General features: G+C 38.1%; 2 pseudogenes across 1 annotated transcript in view; both read right to left on the bottom strand.

Annotated features, from left to right (window-relative positions):
• The window catches only part of LOC146403863 (uncharacterized), a 411,127-nt pseudogene that overhangs the window by 154,339 nt on the left and 234,044 nt on the right, over window positions 1-22,744 (bottom strand). The window lies entirely within an intron of this gene.
• Window positions 5,446-21,492, bottom strand: LOC110260481 (ubiquitin carboxyl-terminal hydrolase MINDY-1 pseudogene; annotated as a pseudogene).

The raw sequence follows: 22,744 nt of genomic DNA, 5'->3' as shown, positions 1-22,744 counted from the left end.
ACTTCCCCATTCTGACCATTCCTGGTCATTTCATTCTGCTTGAAACCCAATGGTAGTTCTGCTTCTCTACCAATAGTTTGATCCTTGCATATATTTCCTTGAATTGTTAATTATGTCTTGAGCTATTCTATAGCAGGGACTTTACTTTCTCCTAAATTATATGTTCATTTAGGCTCATAGGACTTAGTAATTATATCTATCATTAGTTTCCTTTGGCTGTCAATAATATAGGATACTTAGAAGAAAATAATTCCATATGCTAGGAAAATCAATGCATATTTTCTAGTAACTAAAAGAATAGTGTGGGGGGGCTGTTCTATAAAGGTCATTTAAAAATTTACTTACACGAGCCACTAAATATGACTAATCTTACAGAAATTGAATATTGTTGTTTACTGTCTATCTACCATTTCTCAACCCTACTAAAATGGAAACTCCACAAGAACAAATATTTTGGCTATCTTATTTACCAATCTACTTTCAGTCAGTAAAATAGAGTCTGGTCTCTAGTAAACAGTCAAAAAATATCCATTGGATGAATGAATGTATCCCCAGGACTTAGCAGAGTGCATGGTGTTTAGAAGCTGTCAAGAAATACTAATTTAATGAATAAAACAACAAATGGCAAACATTAAGGAACAGCATAGTAAAGCCAATATTTGGAATGCATCTAAATATCCTGAATACCCTTTTAGAGAGCTCTTAGTTCTACTACTATAAAATTTGTTCTTAATACTTGACTTGAGAGCCCACTTCTTAGGGAACAAAGACTCAGGCACAATTAGGGCAAGTGAATCAGAGGACAACATCCCTGCTCATCTCACAGTAGACCAGTTCTATCCAGGTGGGTGCAAAGTAACCAGTTGGGTTGAAAGGGAAGAAAACTAGGGAAGGTGAATACAGTCTTCAGTGGTCAATGCAGAAGATTCAGAGGATAAGCCAGCAGGCAGGACATATTACATCATTTATGGGGGAGGAAACTGAAAATGCAATGTCCCCTGTTTAAAAAAAAAAATAAGATAAACCTTTCATTAAATGTAATAAAATATAAAATGTGGTCCTTTCCCTGAGGTCTCTCTCTGGACCTGTCAGAGTGCTTTTGATTTGCTATTTGATGTCATGCACCCTTGCCAAGGTAATACTCGCCCAGAAAGTGTGGACTCTCTGAGGCACCCGGGGACCACTGGCACCCCACAGGCCTGCGACCTAGGCTGTCAGGACCCCTTCTTGCAGCCTCCTGGCAGATGCAGAGGACCCAGTGGTGTAGGGCAGTCCATCTCCCCTTCCCAGGGTCACTGCACAATACAGTGGATAACCCACTTCCCCCTATAGTCTGGATGGAGCCTCTGCACCTGGACACACTGGGATCCTGGATTCGAGAAGGTGACACAGTCACCCTTGCTGGTCGCCAGTGGGGAGGGATGTTGCCACTATTTCCGGCCCCTAACCGCTGACCCACCCCAACCCATCCCAGGTCCTTGCCCAGGCCCCACAGAGGTCAAAGGGAGAGGGGAGAAATGAGCATCTTATCCAAGCGACCACTCCAGGCAGAAGGCCTCGACAGTCATGGCACAAGAGAGGGACACTAGGCACCTGAGCTCAGGGAACTGGGATCAGTCCAAGAACCCATCGCAAGGGTAAGGATGCGTTTGAGCCAGGCTTCAAGCCTTGACTGCAGGCTGTGCCATTGTCCCTTCTAATAGCAGCATGGGCTCCTTAACCCACTGAGGGAGGGATCATACCTGCATCCTTATGGATATTAGTCGGGCTCCTTACCACTGAGCCACAAGAACTCCCTCTGCTGTGAATTCTATTGCACATGAACTTGCTGTAGTGTCAATAAGTTTATGATTATAAAAGAAAAGGAAAAGAAGTTGGATAAATAGAAAAATATCTGGTTCAGAGATTTAAAGTAAAAACGATGAAGAAAATGAAAGAAGACAGAAAGTACTCTTCTCTGGGAAAAGTCATATGTATTTGAATCCTGGATTTCTCGTTTTCCTAAAGATGCTACTTTTTATTCAGGTCCATATAACTACCATAACTAGTAGTGTGATGTGGAGCTACTTACCAAATAGAAACCTCTAAAATGCGAAGACGTCCTTAACATTTGTTGAGTGCAGTCCGTGTCCTAGGAACTTGATGAACACTTGGTTTTCACACACACACACACACACACACACACACACACACACTCTCTCTCTCTCTCTCTCACACACACACACACACACACACACACTCTCTCTCTCTCTCTCTCTCACACACACACACACACAATTTAAAGCAGACATTATCCTCATTTTCCAGATTAAAAAATAGAGTTTAACAGTGGTTCTAGGTCAACTATTCTGGTCAAGAGCATATAGCTAGTAAGTAGAATGACAGGATAAGAGGCAGGGCAGAACAAAAATGCATTCTGCTGGCCAGAATGGCCATCATCAAAAAGTCTACAAACAGCCAAGTGCTGGAGAAAAAGGAACCCTAGTACACTGTTGGTGGGAATGTAAATTGATGCAACCACTGTGGAAAACAGTATGGAGATTACTCAGAAATAAAAATAGAATTACCATTTGATCCAGCAATCCCACTCCTGAGCATCTATCCAGAGGAAAACCATGGCTTGAAAAGATACGTGTACCACAATGTTCACTGCAGCACTATTTTCAATAGCCAAGACATGGAAACAACCTAAATGTCCATCAACAGAGAAGTGAATAAAGAAGATGTGATATATATACACAATGGGATATTACTCAGCCATTAAAAGGAAAGGAATAATGGCTTTTGCAGCGATATGGATGGACCTGGAAATTATCATGCTAAGTGAAGTCAGTCAGACAATGAGATACCAACATCAAATGCTATCACTTACATGTGGAATCTTAAAAAAGGACACAATGAACTTTGCAGAACAGATACTGACTCACAGACTTTGAAAAACTTACGGTTTCCAAAGGAGACACTGGGGGTGGGGGAATGGGCTGGGGGTTTGGGATGGAAATGCTATAAAATTGGGTTGTGATGATCATTGTACAACTATGAATGTAATAAAATTCATTGAGTAAAAAAATAAAATAATAACTAAATGTTTAAAAAATACATTCTAAACTTAGATTTTTTTCAATGAGCATATAAAAGTTGCATAGTCAGAAAAAAATAAAGAGGAGTTCCTGTTGTGACTCAGCAGAAGCAAATCTGACTAGCATCCATGAGGATGCAGGTTTGATCCCTGGCTTTGTTCAATGGGTTAAGGATCTGGCATTTCCATGAGCTGTGGTGTAGGTCACAGAAAGGGACTGGATCTGGCGCTGCTGTGGCTGTGGTGTAGGCCAGCGGCTACAGCTCTGATTTGACCCCTAGCCTAGGAACCTCCAGATGCTGCAGGTTCAGCCCTAAACGCCACTCCCCCCCCAAAAAAAGAAAGAAAGCAAGAAAGAGAAAAATATTTTAAAAGGGGCGAATGAAAAATAATCATTTATTTTCCCTGGAGAAGTTAGGTTTATAAAGAAACAAAGCACGTAACATTCAAACTCATTCATTAGACTATTGTTATATTATTTATTGCTCTTTTTTTCTTCTCACAAATTGCTGAAGAGAATATTTTTGGGAAGAAAACGAATCTCTTTTAGACCAAGACATTTTCACCTTATGTGGTTATGCATGCAGAATGAAATCCTTGCCCAGACTGAGAAGTGAAGGTAAAGCTAATTATTACATTTTTCTTTGTGAATGTGTTCCACACATATATTTTACCAACCTTCTCGAAAAACCTGCCTATTAGAGAATTCCGAAATTGCCTGAATTTATAATTTACCTATATTTGTATTTTCTCCAAAGAATTTGTTCCATTTTGACCTATGAGTTTTTCTACCTAAAGTTATTTAGAGATCTTTAGAATGTGTGTGATTTTGTATGTGTGTGTATGAAACATAGGAACATTTCCTTTAATAATCCTTGTCAAATTGAGACTATTTTAATTTTGCATTTTTTTAAAGGAAACAAGTCATATTCTGAAAAGCTCCTCCACGGTTATAATTCTGAAGATTAGGCACATTGGCTCAGACAAACTTGGTTGAAGATACATATACATATCTATACATATCTTATATACAGTCATATTTAAAGATATACATATGTTTAATATTTAATTTATTAAAGTATATTAGTCTGAGCTGAAATCTCAAGCCATCCTAATCTATTGAAAATGTTACATTAACTTCAAAATACTTATAAATCTGTAGTTTACCTAAAAATCCAAATGGAGGATCTTGAAAGAGAATCTATTTTTACACATAAAATCTTCTCAGCATATTTTCCAAAATTCTAAAAAAAATTGCTCTGGGGCAAATGATCACAACAGTTTATCTTATGTAAAACATATTAACACTCGAAAAATCTGAATTCTAAGATGAAAAGTCAATTCTCTATGACTTATTTAGCACCAAAATTTAATGCATTTTTATCATCCTCAACACCATAGGAAATTCAATAGACTTTATATTATTGAAAAAAAGCAAATCATCACCAATAAGCTGTATTCATCAGTAACATATTTGATTACATAAATCCGTTTTGTTTTTTGTTTTTTGTTTTTGCCATTCTTGTTACAGTTTCACTAGAATGATTCTAGGAATGGTACTACCTGGGTTCAATATTAATTCTAAAAGCATTAATTTGATTACTTTCTTAGCCACAATAATAAAAAAGATAAATAAGAAATTAGAGTTGTGTTGATTTAGCAGTTATTAATTAGAACCCCTATCACTTGACATCTAGTAGTATTGGATGGTTGTTCTAAACCAACTCTCTCTTACTCAAAGCATATATCATCAGGGTTCCTGAATAAATAGCCATGATGGAAAGGGAATCCCCTTGGCAGAAATTAAGAAATAAAGAACAGGAAGGATTAACCTCCAGGATCCCACGTGCTTTTATCTTTAGCATGCCTCAAAACCAAAGAGAGAATGCCTAACCATTAAAAAAGATTAAAGGTGTTAATTAGACCAAGAGATAGAAACCTATCACCCGCATGTCAGGCAGATCCAGACTAAATCTTCTAATGGATTAAAACACACATGCATGCGCACACCCACACAAACACACACACATAAAAGAAGTTCTTGGTCTCTGAAATTTTGTTGAAGATGGTCTCAAGTGTATACTTGTGAAAAATTTTGTTGAAACTGCTTAAACTGTGGACAACATCTTTAGAAACAAATTCCTTACCACTTTTCCTACTGAAATTGTTTTAAACAATCAATACTAAAATATAACCATAAGGAGCTAAGAAGAGTGACACAAATTTCATAACTACGAAATGCAGAACTGCCAATTGCCACACCTCCTTCAACCGAGGCCATGACAAAGTTACTAGCCGATGGTATAGCGATTCTTTTTAGTTTTCTTTCAAGAGAAATATATCTCAGGGGTTGAGCTGGGGGAGCAAGTGAAAAGAGCCATGGCCTTTGAAAGAGGAGCAGAGCAGCTCAGCACTGGGCAGGCTACAGGTGACACAGTGTGACTCTTGCTGCTCATCCAGATGGGCCCCTCTCCTCCACAGCACTGGGACTCATGTTGCCACAGGCTGGACAGCTTGCTGCTGTCAGCATTCCTCTTGTGGAAGTTGCTGGGCCAGTTCCAAGTCCCTAAGACCCAACATGCTTGGTGGCTGCCATTGCTGATGCAGGGACAAGCCGACCAGGTCAACCTGGTATGCCTGCTGCTGCTTTTCTGGGGGAGCCACTCACACCTTCCCCTCTGGAGCCCTTGCACAAGGGATGACTTAGGTAAAGATCACAGTCACAAAAGCAGCTGTCTCCATCCATACTGTTCATGCTCTCCCACACTGCTTGCTCCTCCTGAAAGTCTTGGCTGGTGACAGGTAGGTGCAAGGGACCCTTATGCTTAGTCATAGTGCTAAAAGGGTTGTTTGGGGAAAAGACGCTAAGCTTGCCCTCCCTAGCTGCTGCCCTTAGCTCATGCAGACCATGGTAGTCAGCCGGCCACTGTCATCTCCTAGAACTGCTCTGCCATCATGCTCTCTGAAGGCTTGCTGGTGCTGTCTCCACCAGCTGGTTATAAGTTAGTTTCCCATTTGTACTCAATGGCCCCAGAACTCTGTGCATCAACAAGCCAGCCATAGATACACTGAACAGGTCAAAGATACGGTGCTCAGATGATTACTCAAGACCAGAGACACCTGTATAATGCACCTGGACACCCAGATCTGTGTCCAGTTTAGGCAGAACATGACATTAACCACCTTCTGCTGAAACGGAAGTCCCTCTGATTTTTAGGGCTGGATGGAGAGGAGTCAGTCTCCAAGATGGGCTGCGAGCCATCAAATGTGATCACTTCCTTCTAAGGAAGCAGTGCACACACGTATCTATGCATATGAATGACATGTATATATGGCATCTTTATATAAGACTGTCACCTGGGTCTTGCCTTTGCTCTTACTATGTCCTCAAATTGGTCCTTTAAAATAATGTTGTCCAAGTTCCTTTTAGCAACCATGTAAAATAATGTTTAAAATGCTGTTGTTTCATAGAGCTCACTTTTATTTCTGGCCTCATTATCTTTTACATTACCTTTAAAGTATGGAGAAATGAAAATATTTAACATTTGAGAGAGAGAAACAGAAAATAGAGAACCTGAAATGTGTGTGTTATAAACGTGTGCGTGTGTGTATACAAATACACACATACTTCCACACACGCTAATATTTAGTAGGCCCAGATGTTCACTGCCATGCTATTTATAGTAGCAAAAGTAGGAAATGGACCAGATATTCAATAACAGGGTGGTGAAATCAACTATGATGTAGGCATTAAATAAATGTAGGAAACTACTTATAATTATGCTGCATAAATATGCCACAGAACATAAACATACCAGGAAAAAAAATGACTATAGTATTCAGGGAAATAAAAACAGATTATAATATGACCCAGGCGATCTTATTTTTATAAGTGTCAATTTGCACATACACACTCTTTACACCAGAATAGTAGTAGTAGTCATCACTTCGTGAAGAAATTTTATTCTCCTCTAGTGATTTAAATCTCCCTATTTATTTGTATTTTCTAAATTCCTCCCATCACCAATGTGGTTTTGTTTTTATTAATTATTTATAACTAGGTGCTTCTTCGTCCCAAAGAAAGTTTCCTGTGTCTGTGCTGAAGACATTGGTCTCTAAATCAATCCACCGTGAGCTCCATTTAATTAGGGAGGAGGGGGCAGGTCTTTCCTCATAAAGTTGAGTTGAATCAAGGACTGGAGTCCTTGATTGACTCAGAATATTTTTATTTCTTCTGCAGACCTTGCAGCCTTGGTGTTTCTGTTACCTGCAGGAACAGATTTTGAGATATTTTCACTTCTTCTCCAACCACTGGTTCCTAATTAATAACTCAAGGCTGACCAACCAGTCCTTCCTTGTGTATTTCAGCTTTTTAGGATGAGACATCATCAAAGGCTAAAATGAGCTAACACTTATTGAATGCTTACTATATAAAGGCTTGAATTATCTCATTTAATCCTCACAACATCTCAAGACAGTAAGTACCATTCCTATCATCTTTTGATAGATGAAGAGACTGAGGCACAGAAATAGAGCAGTTCACTCGAGATTACTCAGCTAGTCAATAGCAGAACTGATGGCCTGATTTTAGACCCCAAATTCTTAGCTCCTGTACTATAGCTTCATCCCATGTTACTTACCCCAAAAATGCTAGTTATAAAAAGAGATAGCAAATGCTATTATAACCATATATGCTAGGTGGTTTTGCTAAATAAAAAGCACAGAAAATATGATTTTGATACTAATTCAATTAATTATGCTGAATATAGTTTTCAAAACATTTTAGATCACTTCTCTTAACTCAAATGATGAAAGAATTTTCACCTAATTATCTTAAATGTTTGTTTGTTTTTTGCTGTCATAGCTTGGTATGGTGCACTCAATGAGATGACCAATGAATTAAAATTGCCATAAGCTGAAAAATAATTACCATGAATTTGACAAATTTCGTAGCTCATCAGCTTACACATTTACAGCATCAGGTCAACACTGGGTGCAGAATTCAATCCATCATTTCACTAACAAACATTAAAGACCTCGCTGATTAGAATATTTGCACTGTGTATATTTAGTAGGCAATACCGCTGCACACTAAACTAATGGTGAAAGCTAAAGAAATACAGAGGAACCCACTTCTGCTGACACTTATTGTAGTTAGCTGCCCTAACCTACCATGGTTCTGACCACTGGAACCTAGAGGAACAGGGAGATTTCATCACACGCGAGTCACTTTCTTACCCTGAGCCTTTTGACTGTTTCAAGGATTAAGACTTAGTAGGTCAGAGCTTCAAGCCAGTGCTCTGGCATTGTGAAATAATAATTAAAATACAGCAGACACTCTCTCTTAATATGCTTACCTCCATCCTTTAGGAAGAACCTCAGCTGATTCACACCCACGGGAAATATGCTTGGGTTTTTCTTCTTCCTTTGTCTTTAATTCTTATATCTTATCTTGAAATTACCATTTTGTCAATACCAAATGGTATTCACAGTGATTGTAAACTTCTTGATTTTTCTAACAAGGACAGGAAAATGTAATACACAAAGCCAAATAAACTTCAGACACAAACATGGGCTCTGTTCTCCAAGTATTTAGAACATTCTGCTCTCCAAGTATTCAGTTAAGTGGAAGGCAGACCATACCAGAAAAACGTTCACTAAAAAAACACCTTTGGGAGTTCCAGTCTCAGACCTCTGCTGTTTGGTTTGGCAATAATAATAATAATAATACCATTGGTATCCATTTGCTTTGCATATATGAAAAAATACAGCTTTTCCAAGCAATTGATAGAAGGTGTTTTTGGTTTTGGTTTTTCTGGTTTTTTTTGTTTTGTTTTGTTTTGTTTTGTTTTGTTTTGTTTTTGGTCTTTTTAGGGCTGCACCCATGACATAGGGGTCCAATTGGAGCTGTAGCCGCTGGCCTACACCACAGCCACAGCAATGCAGGATCTGAGCCGCACCTGTGACCTACAACTCAGCTTAAGGCAACGCTGGATCCCTGACCCACTGAGTGAGGCCAGGGATTGAACCTGTGTCCTCATAGATGCTAGTCAGATTCCTTTCTGTTGAGCTGCAACTGGAACCCCTGAAGGTTTTGTTTTTGTTTTTTTGTTTTTTGGTTTTTGGTTTGTTTTTTGTTTTTTTTGTTTTTTTTTTTTTGTCCTTTTGCCTTTTCTTGAGCCGCTCCCTCGGCATATGGAGGTTCCCAGGCAAGGGACTAATCGGAACTGTAGCCCCTGGCTTATGCCACAGCCAAAGCAATGCAGGATGCGAGCCGAGTCTGCGACCCACACCACAGCTCATGGTAACACCAGATCCTTAACACACTGAGCAAGGCCAGGGATCGAACCTGCAACCTCATGGTTCCTAGTTGGATTTTTTTTTTTTTTTTTGCTATTTCTTGGGCCGCTCCCGTGGCATATGGAGGTTCCCAGGCTAGGGGTCAAACCGGAGCTGTAGCCACCAGCCTACGCCAGAGCCACAGCAACGCGGGATCCGAGCCGCGTCTGCAACCTACACCACAGCTCACAGCAACGCCGGATCGTTAACCCACTGAGCAAGGGCAGGGACCAAACCCTAGGGAACCTCATGGTTCCTAGTCAGATTCGTTAACCACTGCGCCACGACGGGAACTCCCCGAAGGTATTTTTTAAGTGAATGTTTTTCTGGTATGGTCTGCCTTCCACTTAAGAGCCAAATACTTGGAGAACAGTTTCCATTCACAGGCTTCATTTCATTTCTCAACTCATGATACTTTTGCTTCTACATTCACCTTTGTTAATGTTGTTCTCAAAAGCTCAGGTCTGTTCGACAGTCATGGGATTCATTGATAAATTCAATGATTTCTTTTAATGCTTATTTTAAATGGGATGTGACATCTCTATAGGAAATAGCTCTGATTCTTGCCTTCTTGAAACATTAATTTTTCATGGCATTGGACAGCCAGGGAAGTTTTTGTTTTCTGACTGCTTCTTCTAAGCCTTCTTTTAAAAATGTATTTTCTCTACCATCCCCTGTAGGATTGGTTTCTATAGAATTATGTATTTGAATCCGCATCTCATCTATCTTTTCCCTTCCCTTCCATTCCCTTCCTTCTCTCCCTCTAAACCCTCTCCCCAACCCCTCTCTCCTCTCTTTCCATCCTTCCTGGTTTACCTCATTTTTTCTATCATTTCATTGATCTGTATTTGCATAAATAACACCCATACCTATATGTATAGCCTAGGTCTTACCTACAACATCAAATCCACATATTTAACTACTAACTGGGCATCTCCATGTGGCTTTTGCATATTCAACTGCAACTCAACCTTCTTTTCTTCCCAAACCTTCTTCTTTTAGCACACCACTCACTATAAATGGGTCTGCCATTTACTGAGTTACGTAAAACAGAAAAGAGGAATCATTTTTAACTCTTTGCTCTCTTGCTACAAAAGCATTCAGCCATTAGTTTTGACAAATTATTTAATTAATACTGCACTCCTGTACATTACCACATCTAGTCCCTCATTCAGGTTTGGATGTTAGGGAAGATTTATTGATCCTATTGACTTTTCAATTTATACATAAAGGTGAATAGAATGTAGTATCAGCAAAGGTATTTGGGAAAGTGAAGAAGAGAATGGAAAAGGGGCTCCGGGAGCTAAGAAGAAGATGAAATAGGCATTGTGTACAGAAAGCTAAGGATTTTGATCCCAGGAGCAATGTGAAGCTAGTGCAGAATTTTAAGCAGAATGACATGCACTGTTTTGAAGTTTAGAAATATCACTCTGGCTGCAGTAGAAAATAGAAAGTTGGATGCCATTGAAAAATTGTAGGTGAAAGGTATGGATGATGTGCTTTCATACTGCCCTATGAGAATAAGTCCTAGTTGCTTCTCCAGGAGACTACAGCCCTTTAAGACAAAGACTGACCCTGTACTTGAACGCTTAGCACACAGTAAGCATTCAATCAATATTTAATGACTGACTAACTGACTGACCCCAGTGATAACTGGGGTGAGGCAATACTTTGTTTCATGTATTGATGGCAGGTAAGACTGTTCATTCAGAAAAATGTCCTTTTCTGCAGAGCTCTTTTCATTGAATATTGGAATTTAAATGTTGGAACAACCTGCCAAATGACAGAAACTTGGCAATGATATGAGTTGGCTGAATTGAGACATATTATTTAGGATAAGCACCAACATTCAGAAAATTGAAATCTCCTTCAGAAATCTTTTAATTAGGTAGTCTTTTTTTGTTTACATATGATACTGCACATCCTGTCACTAATAGAAATTAACTTGGATTCCGTTTGGAAACCACACTGGTAATTATTCTCATTTCTCAAATAAATGCAGCAAAGGATAGCAATGAAAAGTTTCATTCTAAAATTGAAGTTGGTATAACTCCAAAAATCCTGAACATTCATTACAGGCTCATAAACAATGCCATTTTTAAAGATTACAACCAGGATTGAGAACCTTATCAGCTATTTTTTATTTCCAAGTCACCAACAAAACCCCTTTCAGCAATAGTGAGCTGTCATCTAAGCTACAATTTTATCTTACTCTAATCTAGGTCTTCTTAAGCATTCATGGACAAACTTCAAGCATTCTGTAAAGCCCATAAAATTTTTTCAAAAATTGTGTGTGTGTGTCTGTGTGTGTATGATCCTTTCTCTATGGTGGGATCCAAACTTTGTGTTGGGCTTCCCAAATGTATTCATGGCTCCAAAGAAATTAACAACGATGGGTAATATTTTACAGGTAAAATAAAAAGTTGTAATCTACTTAAATATTCCCACATAGGGAAAGATAATCTTTGGGAGAAAAGTTAGACATTTGTTGAATGAGTTAAATTAGTTAAAATTAGATAAAATAGTTGTATTTTATTTCTTAGAACATCAGATTATAATTTAGAAATAATAAAAATAAGGGACAACGCCTTCAGAATTTCAATTTTTATGTGCTAGTAAAGGCCATAGAAGTGATGCTCTCATAGAGAGTCTTATTTTGCTTGTAAGAACAAAATACTCCTAGAATGTTTCAAGAGTGCTTCTGTTGGCCCCTTAGTGGTAGGTATTCATCTCCTACCATCCCCAGGTAGTGCCTCATTCTTTACCTTCTCTGCTGATAAATGCAACCCTCATATCTTCCGCACCAGTCTCTTGACTCCTCTCTGTCTCTGCAGGTCAGATATTCCATTGGTTCTTACAAGAGTTTATTTAGAGTCTAGAATCATATGAGCAGGGGAGTGATTAAGGATTTTTTTTTAAATTTACCCCCAAATCTCAATTTCTGAAGTGAAAATATAAATTAGCATCTGCTATAAGAACCTTTGCCTCAAATCTTAGAAAATACCCTCAGTGGAAGAGAAAAATGACATAGATCAGCCAAAATGTCCAGAATATCAGAGTACTCTCACAAGAGGCATATCAACTTGAAATGATAAATTTAATAATTTTTTATTAGACGATTCCTTCTTTTATTCCAAGTAAATCTCTAGAAATAACTTTGCAATAAGTTTTATTCTAGGTGTGACTGTGTCTGGAGGTCTTTTTAGTTAGTGAGGATTTAGCACATTATTTTGGTTTGCATTTCAAACAGCTTGGCTACATCTCAGCAAATATCAGTAATGAGTTTTAAGATAAAGATGAAAGCAAGTATATACACCCTTCAGTTGGAGACAATTTCATTTTTGTTAATCCCATTCTGGGTGATTACCACAGAACTCCAGCACCAAGCCATGAAGGAGTCATCAAAACTTCCTTTGGACCCCCTCACGCTTTTCACTAACTTTTATGCAGACGACTTTGATCATGTCCCTGAACTCCAATGAGATATTTTGCACTGTCCTCCTGAGGGCTATGGTACAACTCTGATTCTGAGTGTAAAAAAACAACAACAACAAAAAAAATACTGAGAATATGGAAGGTTTTGAGAAAAACTTGGGGAAGAGGGAACAAAAACAAAATAAAGACACACACACACAGAGAATGTCATGGTAGAGGGATGATCTTGAAGTTGATACACCTAAGTTAGACCTCAGAATATCTCTGCTTGTAGAAGACCCATTTAATGCTATATTTTTGCCTAATTTGGCCAGGAGCTTCATATCAGCGGTTACTTTGGAATGATCCTCTATAACACCTATTATCTTTCTCTGCTGGAATCACTGTGTCACTTTTGTGGTGACTCTTTTTTTTTAAAGGGCATATTACTTTGAAAATAGAAACAAGATTAACCTAGTGGATAACTGAAACCCAGGTTTTGGAAATGTTTAAACAAGAGTATTGAGTGATATAGTTGTTATTCAAATTCCTAAAACTTCATTGAAAAAGAAATTTAAGGAGCATAAGCTCTTCTGTAGGAAAATTTTAAAGGAACATTAAACTTTATAATGCTCCAATAAACCACTTTAGCCTGCAAACAGGAATGAAACTAGTTGGTTTTTTTTTTTACTAGCATATAGTTGATTTATAGTGTTGTGTCAATTTCTGCTGTACAGTCATACATATATATATATATATATATATATATATACGTTCTTTTTCTCATACTACCTTCCATCATGTTCTACTCCAAGAGATTGGATATAGTTCCCTGTGCTATACTGTAGGACTTCATTGCTTATCCATTCTAAACGTAATAGTTTGCATCTACCAACCCCAAACTCCCCTTCCATCCCACTCCCCCCCCCACACACTCATTCCCCCATCCCTTGAAAACTACTCAGCCATAAAAAAGAACAAAATAATGCCATTTGCAGCAACATGGATGCAATTAGAGATTCTCATTCTAAGTGAAGTAAGTCAGAAAGAGAAAGACAAATACCATAGGATACAACTTATATGTGGAATGAAATTAGTTGTTTTAAATATAAGAATTGTTCAGTCCAAAAAGTGAAGATTAAGGCCCTGAAATGAATGATTCTGCTCCAACTAGCAGACTAGCTACATGTGTGATGACAGAGGGGAGGACAAAGGATTCGCGACATATTAGATGTCATAGGCATTTTTAAGCATTCAGATAACAACACCCCTAGGTCTGTCATTTAAAAATATGCAAGGCGCTGAATAAGGCACACGTACTCAGGCATTCACACAGCCACACACATATCTGCTGGGCAGTTCAAATGATCCAGAGTCTGTTGACCTCCACACAGTGCCAGTCCTTCAAATATTGACTCAGTTTAATCTTTCTTTACCGAAATGAAATACATACTCTGTACTACACTGAGGTTGGGGCTGTGAATGCACTTCTGTAAATTGAAATAATAAATTAAATACATTTTCTTTTAGTTACAACTAGATAAAAAGGTGACTATGTTCCAAGAGAAGATGTAAATCTCTCTTTAGCTTCACCCTTCTTTAAGCTGAAAAAGACTATAGGATATTTGACAAATAGTGACTACATTCTTCAATTCTTAGGACCATTTACTCTAGAGTTTGCTAATACTCATATATAAATTATGGTCTATCATTACAGTACTCGATATTTAAAACAAGTCGGCTCATCAAAAGATTGAAGAGAAAATGAGGAAGCAGAAAAGTCCATTTTACTAACCAATTTGCACCAATATCTAGTTTAAGCCTAATGCAGAGAAGTATCCAGGTGCATTTTAGAGGGTTTTCAGCAAGTGAAAAAAATATTTTAGCCTTACCTTCCTCTTCCAATTCTACAGAGATTAATTTTTTAGCCATTAATAAAGGGTTAAAGCTGTTTTCGTACGCTAAATAATTTAAATTTGATTTAAAATTACTACCAGCAAGTTATCCTTTACCTTTCATTGAATTCATGGAATTAATACTCAGGAAAAGAGGAATATAATCAAAGTCGATAACTCCCAAAAGAAGTTCTTAGATCATCGGCAATTCACTACATTTTTATTGGTCTATGACAAACTGAGAGAAATAAGATGATGCCCTGGGTTTTTCTTAAAGTTCAGTTTATTACTACTAAGAGACTAGCCTCTATTATGAAACTCTGTCTGTTCTATTTTATTGTGAAAACATTGTTACACTTAGAAAACAGCAATGATAGATGGAGTTATGTACTTATTTTGATTTAAAATGTGAAAATATTAAAAAATAAAAATGTTTATAGACAGCTAAACGTGCTTCTCTCTATCATTATTCATTGAATTCTCTCCTCTGGAGTCACAAAAAAACAAATATAATCTTCCTTCCCAAGAAACTGACAAAATCAAAACAAAGTTAATGCCCCCAAAAGCTTTCTAGAGGTTGAACTTTTCTAGTTTCCTCATACCTTTCTCCAATTATGTTGTACATGGATGACCTTCCAAGTGCATTACTGAGAAACAGACACATTACTCCAAGTGTGGTCTTTGCAGTCCAGCTATACCACTACATCTCATGCTACGTATTTATCATTAATGCAGACCATAGGAACCCTAATAGTTTAGTGAGGTCTAGGCCTGCTCTAAGCCAGTTGCATAACCTTCCCTTTGAAAATATCTGCTTAGTGGTATTTCTTGAGTACATAGACAACACTTAGTTCAACTCACTAAAAATACTTCATCTTTAAACACTAGTGATAGCAAGAATAGAAGGTCTTGCCCTTCGGGAGAAGGACTGTAAACACACAGTCTCAATCAGTGTTGTCAGTGCCATGATAGGGGTACATCCAAGGTGAGCTGAATTGAGGGGGGTGGGAGGGAGTGGAGACTCAAGGTATGTAATGAGATATGACTTGCACTTTCTTTGTTTTCAATGAGCACAAGGAGCTCCTCTTGCTAATAATCCATCAAAGAAAAAAAAGGAGGCATGGTATAAAAAAATGAGCCAAGTCTGTAATTGACCACGTAACTGGATTTTGTTAAATGATGTGTAACCTACAGCCGTTTAAACCATAACAAAAATACTCTTCGTTCATTAATCCTTCTCACGTATTCTACTATCTGCATCTCTTCCTCACTCTGCGCATAAAGTTTATCAGTTTGTAAAATGGAATTTAAAATAATCACAAACTACGTATGTCTCTCTCATGTGCTTATGTGGCATTTATGGAGCGATCTATAGATATACTTACTAATTTGTAGACTTGCCCACATTTGCTTTGGTGGTTTTATGACAATCCCCTAGAAAAGTAGGTCCACATGTATGGGATTCGACAACAAAAAAAATCCCTGGTGAGCTGCAGAGCACAGACAGCTTGGGACTGTTGTCTACAAAGCTGTCTTTGACCTTTATGCAATTCACTGAAGTTATCCTCACTCTGCTCATTTGCCACGGCTCAATTCAATTTCTTTCTTGGATCAACCATTTTGAACTTACTGCAGGCTTTTGCCTGCTCTCATCATAGGAGTTTTCTTAACTTTTTCTCCTGAAATTTAAGAGAAGAGTATCAAACCAAAGATTTTCCTAGGCGAAATGTAGTTTTGGCAGTGACAGTCACTTGAGTTCACGTTAAGCTTTTCTTCAGAGGACCTCGAAGATTTTGTAAATCTCATCTGACCTCAGAATATCACTATCAGAAGAGGGAAACAGGACAACATTATTCCTGTGGTCACTGTTGCTCCAGGCTCTTAGAGAAAAAGCAATTTTCACAGGGTGCCAAGACTGGGGCAAAAACATACAGTATTAAAGAAAAACCTATATTAATTGTATCAACACTCATATGAGGAATCATCTTTTTTTTCTGTAATTTGTCAGATCCTATCTGTCTTTATGCATTAATTCATTGACTTACTTATATTTGCTGGGCAATATCTAAGCATATGCCAGAATAAAATCAATTCTTTAGGTAAAGATTTTGATCTCTATTAAAATAATAATAATGGTAATAATAATAATAGGCAGAAAAGGAAAGGTGAACCACTCTGGCCATGAAAGACATCCTGATTTTCTAAAGAAATAATCCTCGTTTACTTTTAATCTGCTTTAGACAGAGGCAAATTGAAAGGCACCTGGCCTCTAAAGAATCAACAGAAACTTGTGGAAATCATTTTGGCCTTTCTTTGAGAATAAGTTTTAAAGTGATAGAATTCAAACCTCCTCTACAACCCCATCTCCTCTCTGCTTCGAAAAAAGAAAGTTGTCAGCTACATTCAACTGGCAATCTCTTCTATCAGAGATAATGTCTACTACTTTTATTTTTTTCATCCGAGTTTTTCCTAACAAACACTTGGGCTTTCTTCTGGGATATGGTGAAAAATCCATTTTAAGTGATGTATATCCTGACTATGATTCCTTTTACAACAAAACAATGAAAGCAGTTGGTGATGTGATGGCGTTAATATATTCATGCAATACATTGGTAGACATATGGGGATCCAGGTTTTTTCTGTGCGTGTGGAGTTTAAAAGGAACCTTCTAGACATGCATTTTACGTACATAAAATATAGTGTTCAAATAGGGACAATGTATGAGAACATCCGTACTTGTCAGCTCTGTGCTGTCAGCAAAGATGAGCTTTCCGAGGGTGGTATTTTAGACTTCATTATACTGTCCCATGGAGCATTCCCAAAAAAGCAGCAGGTAGAAAATCAGGAGCATTCAAATGAAATAATACTCAAGGGAATGAAGACTGTTTTTTCCCCCTCAAATTGTCTCTATTGACAGAGTTGACTTCACTTTGCCATTGAACTGTGACAAGGTGATTATTTTTAAAAACCAAAATATGGTGCATAATACATTTTAGCCTGAAGCTAAAAGTTAAGTGTGAATATTCATTCTTTTTTTTTTTTTTTTCCTCTTCCATGGAAAAAACTGTGGCCGGAGTAGCAAATGAAGTGTTAAATTCCATCAATTCCATGAAGTTAATGAGTGATGTTTACATGGAATCATTTTTAACGGAGAGAAATTCTTTTGATTGTCACTGAGATTTTGTGGCAGGGGAAGGAATTACGGTTTTTTAAATCACAGTAACCTGACTGTCAACTTCTCAGAAAAAAAAAAAAAATAATGAACTTAAATATACCAAAATACATCATGTCCACAAACAGAATCTGCACACTCTTATACAAAACGGAGAAGTTAAGTGCATCCTGTCAGTAGACAAATTGACCCTGTATGGTCAGAAATTTGTGTTGAGAATTTTAGAGTAACTTAAACTAATTTTAAGGCCTAGCTCTGTAAAATCCTCCCCGAGGCAAAATGGATATAGAGTCCCTTTGTGCTGATTCTATAAGTGGCCAGAATTACAGTCGGTGGAGTGACTTGGCCAAAGTCAAGCAATAGGACATTGGACAAGTTCACTCCTTCCTATCGTGCATGGCAGTGTGTTACTCGGGCTTCCAAGCCTAGCTAGAGTCTTATATGTTTTCTTCAAGAAGAGCTAATTTGGAAGGTTGATCTGGTCAATGCTTTTAGGCTTACAGAGACCTAATGAACTTATTTGTTTGGAATTTGTGTTTAGCCTAGTATCTTACTCTTAAAAAAAAAAAAAAGAGCACATTAAAAACAAACAAACAAACAAAAAAAACAAAAAAACACTTTTCCATACAAGCCTACAGGCAGGAGCACACAAGTCTTAGCTAATATAAATTCTGGTCATTTGTCTTCCCTTTTATCCACTTGGGTCATGTTAAGCAAAATCCACTTCATTTTAAACACTGTCAAAGGAAAATGAAGTTGGGTGGGTTATAAGGGATTCTCTACTTCACTACAGATTTTTAAAAAAATCACATTATCAGATATTGCAAAACTCTTCCTTTAGACATCAATACATCTTTTCTCTCAGACGCTCCAAATCACAACCCCCCTTGTCTCATCCTGAGTCACAGGACAGTGATTCTGCTTCTATGGTTAATCTCCCACTTTGGACTCTGGTCATGGAAATGTGCTTCATAAAATGGCTTTTCTTTCTTCAGTAGTGAACATTACAACAAAGTTCTTACCTTCAGATGAGTAGGATGAAGCAAACTGTTAGGCAAGTCTCTCCTTTTTTTTTTTTAAATATTACTTATTTTACAATATAATCTTTTAAATAGACTGTCAAAAAAACAAACAAAATGTACTTTGATTCCATATCAAAATTCACAAATTTAATCATAATTCAAATGACTCCTTCATGTAGTCCTTTTTAAAATTTTACTTCGAAAGGATTTGTTTATCTTTTTATAATAACACCAAAAAGAAATTGGCTGGCTACATGTAATTTAATACACACCAGAGGGAAGTAAAAAGTCAACATTTGGAATGTTATTTACACTGAACAAATATGTTTTAAGAATTTATTTAATTCTCATTAAATTCTAGTTTATTTAAGTAATTTAAGAATTAAGTTAAAGTCCCCTTCCCCCCTTTTTTTAAACTATCTGTAAGGCTGAAATGAGACTGGAGAAAAATCTTAGAAGATTTAAGGGATGGTTTAAATCTTAGATGATTTAAGGGGTCCAACTTGCACTTGGATGGTGTAATTTCAAGTTGCTAAAAACCACACAGAAGGAAATTTGGCCATATCCATCAAAGTTAATAACTTGCCATCTCTTTTTTAATTTTTTTGGCTGCACCTGTGGCAGTTGGAAGTTCCCTGGTCAGGGATCAAACCTGCCCCACAGTTGTAACCTGTGCAACAGCTATGGAAATGCCAGATCCTTAAACCACTGTACCACAAGGGAACTTGCAAACACACCATCTTTTGACCTAGTAATTCTTGCTATCAGGAATATACTCTACAGATAAATTTGATCACATTCAAATAACATACATGTACACTCATGACAGAATATTTTCTGCCAGGAAACTGGAAGGAAACTAAGTGCTCATCAACTGAGGACTGATTAGATAAATTAATCTAGGAAGTGGAATATAATATAGCCATAAACATGAATAAGGAAGTTCTTTGTATATTGATGGAGAAAACTTGAAATACATTGTTTAGAGCAAAATAAGCCACACAACTGTGTTTATAACATGCCGCTTTTTGCATTATATTCATATTTTCTCATAAATACGTGTATAAGCCTAAGGCATCTTTGGAAGGACACTAAATAAAAGAATGACATAGGTGCCCATGGGGAGAGGAATGGAAGGATGAGGGGGAGGACAGGAAGGGGACTTTTCACTTTACTTTTAAATTTGAACTTTGTGACTATGTTATTATGATCCTGACTTACAATAAGGAATATATTTTTGTTTTTTAATCCTCATTCCTGGGCCTGAGCTCCTAAAACCCTTGAAATGTCCTAGTGAGGAGAGCAGAAAGATGTCTATTGTTATGTTAATGAGGTGGCTCGGGAAAGCCCCAGGAAGCTGAAGGATGGAAGATGGTTGACCATGGAGGCAACCTTGTGTGTGATGAAAAGGTTAGATCTTTCAGTCCCAACCCTGGAAAGCAGTGATGGCCATTCATTTAATCAATTATCCTATGTCATGACACCTCCATAAAATCCCCAAAAGACAGCAATCAGAGAGCTTCTAGGTTTGTGACCCCATGAACATTTGGGAAGAGTAGTGTGTTCAGAGAGCCTGGAAGCTCTGCATCCCTTCTTCATGCCTCGGCTTACTCATCTCTTCTACCTGGACATTCCTGAGTTATGTCCTTTTATAATAAAATGGTCATCTAGCAAGTGACATGGTTCTGTGAGTTCTGTGAGCTGCTGTAGCAAATTAATTAACCCCAAGAAGGGGGTCCTGGGAATTTCTTACTTATAGTTGATGTCCTAGACTTGCGATTGGCCTCTGCATGGGGGACAATCCTGTGGGACTCAGTCCTTCACCTGCAGGATCTGACTCCATCTCCAGGTAGAGTGTCAGAATGGAGCTGACCTGTAGGTCTCTCCGCTGATGTTGGAGAAATGCTTGGTGGTGTCAGAACCGGAGTTACCTACTGAAAAAAAGCTCTGAAACATTGTCCAGAGCCTCCAGAGATGACAAGCTTAGCTCTGAGCCCCAACAGGCACACTTTGAACTTCCTGATGAGGCTGTAACTTATAAAAAAGGAGTTTATTCTCCCTTGATCAACCTCCTCCATGAAGCAAGGAATAGAATCAGCATTTTGGAACCAAATGACACAGCATTATTATCCACTAATATGCAGGACGGTTGATCAATCTCTTCTCGAGACTCTCGCTGTTTGTTAGCATCCATGATACCACGGGATTGTCATTTTTTCCCCTAATTTTCTGACCTTTCAATTTTAGCCTCATTTATGGATTTCTCTTCTCTGATCTCTTTATATTCACAGGAGAACTTCAGGACTCAGTTTTGAAATCTCTGATTTTCACTGGACCTGCATTCTGTAGAGTTTGCTGAGGCTGCCATAACTAAGTCCCACAAACTGGATGGTTTAAACAACAGAAATGTATTGTCTCATGGTTCTGGAGATCAGAAGTCCAGGATCAAGATATCCTTCTGAGAGGCATCAAAGAAGATCTGTGTCATGCCTCTCTCCTAACTTCTGGGGGTTTGCTGCCAACTTTTGGTGTGCCATGGCTTGTAGAAGCACCACCCATCTCTGCCGTCATCATTGCGTGGTGTTCTTACTTTGCATGTGTCTGTGTCAAAATGTCCTTTTTATAAGGACACTGATCATATTGGATTAGAATCCCAGAGACCTCATCTGAACTTGATTACTGTTGTAAAGACCCTATCTCCAAATAAGGCCATATTACAGAACACTGAAAGTTAAGACTTCAACTATATATATATATTTTAGGGCTACACCCTAGGCACATAGAAGTTCCAAGACTAGAGGTCAGATCGGAGCTACAGCTGCTGGCCTACACCACAGCCACAGCAATGCGAGATTCAAGCTGCATCTGTGACCTAAACTGCAGCTCACAGCAATGTTGGATCCTTAACCCACTGAGTGGGGCCAGGGATCAAACCATGTCCTCATGGTTACTAGTCAAGTTCATTACCGTTGAGCCACGACAGGGGCTCCCAACTTCAACAGTTCTTTTGTAGGGATGTGTGGAGGTTTGGAGACTTGTGAATTTGGGATTTGGCAATTTAACCCATAACATATTCTCCAGATTATTTCATTCACTCCTACAGCTTCAAACACCATCCATTTGCCAAGAAGTCTTCAGTTTATATAGCCAGCCTATATCTATTCTCAAACCAACTGCCAAAAAGAAATCTCCACCTACATGTCTCACAAGATCTCAAACTTCTATCGAAAACCATATTTGATCATTTACCACTTCCCAATCTATTCCTCTTCTAGTCTTCCCCATCTCAGTTAACGGCAACTCCATCCATGCTCTTACTCAGACCACCAGCATCCTGGGGGATCATGCCTGATGTTCTGACATCCAGTCATTCACTAAGTCCTCTGTTTATTCAGCCTCCAGCCAGAATCCCACATTTATTCAGTCCTTGGCACCCTACTTACTGCTGCCATTATTGCTTTCTAAAAATTTGTTTCCATGAAATATCAAATGCTCATATGTGCTATACTAAAAATATTGGATGAGGGCTAGATTTTATTTAAGATTATAGGAAAGAAGGTTACTTCTTTTGGGTCATTCTCACAGCATGTGGAAATTCCTGGGCCAGGGATGGGACCTGTACTACAGCAGTGACCCAAGATGCTGCAGCAACTATGCTAGATCCTTAACCTGCTGTGCCACAAGGGAACTCCCAGGAAAGGTTACTTTTAAATGGTTGATTCTATCCTTTTCTTTTTTTTTCTTTTTTTTTTTTCTGTCTTTTCTAGGGCCGCTCCCACAGCATATGGAGGTTCCCAGGCTAGGGTTCCAATCGGAGCTGTAG

Source organism: Sus scrofa, chromosome 4 (genome assembly GCF_054392235.1).
Source record: "Sus scrofa isolate SSC_HxYL_T2T_F1_AM1 chromosome 4, Sscrofa_HxYL_maternal_Yorkshire_Landrace_v2.0, whole genome shotgun sequence".
Lineage (NCBI taxonomy): Eukaryota > Metazoa > Chordata > Mammalia > Artiodactyla > Suidae > Sus > Sus scrofa.
This window is presented reverse-complemented; position numbering and strand designations above follow the sequence as displayed.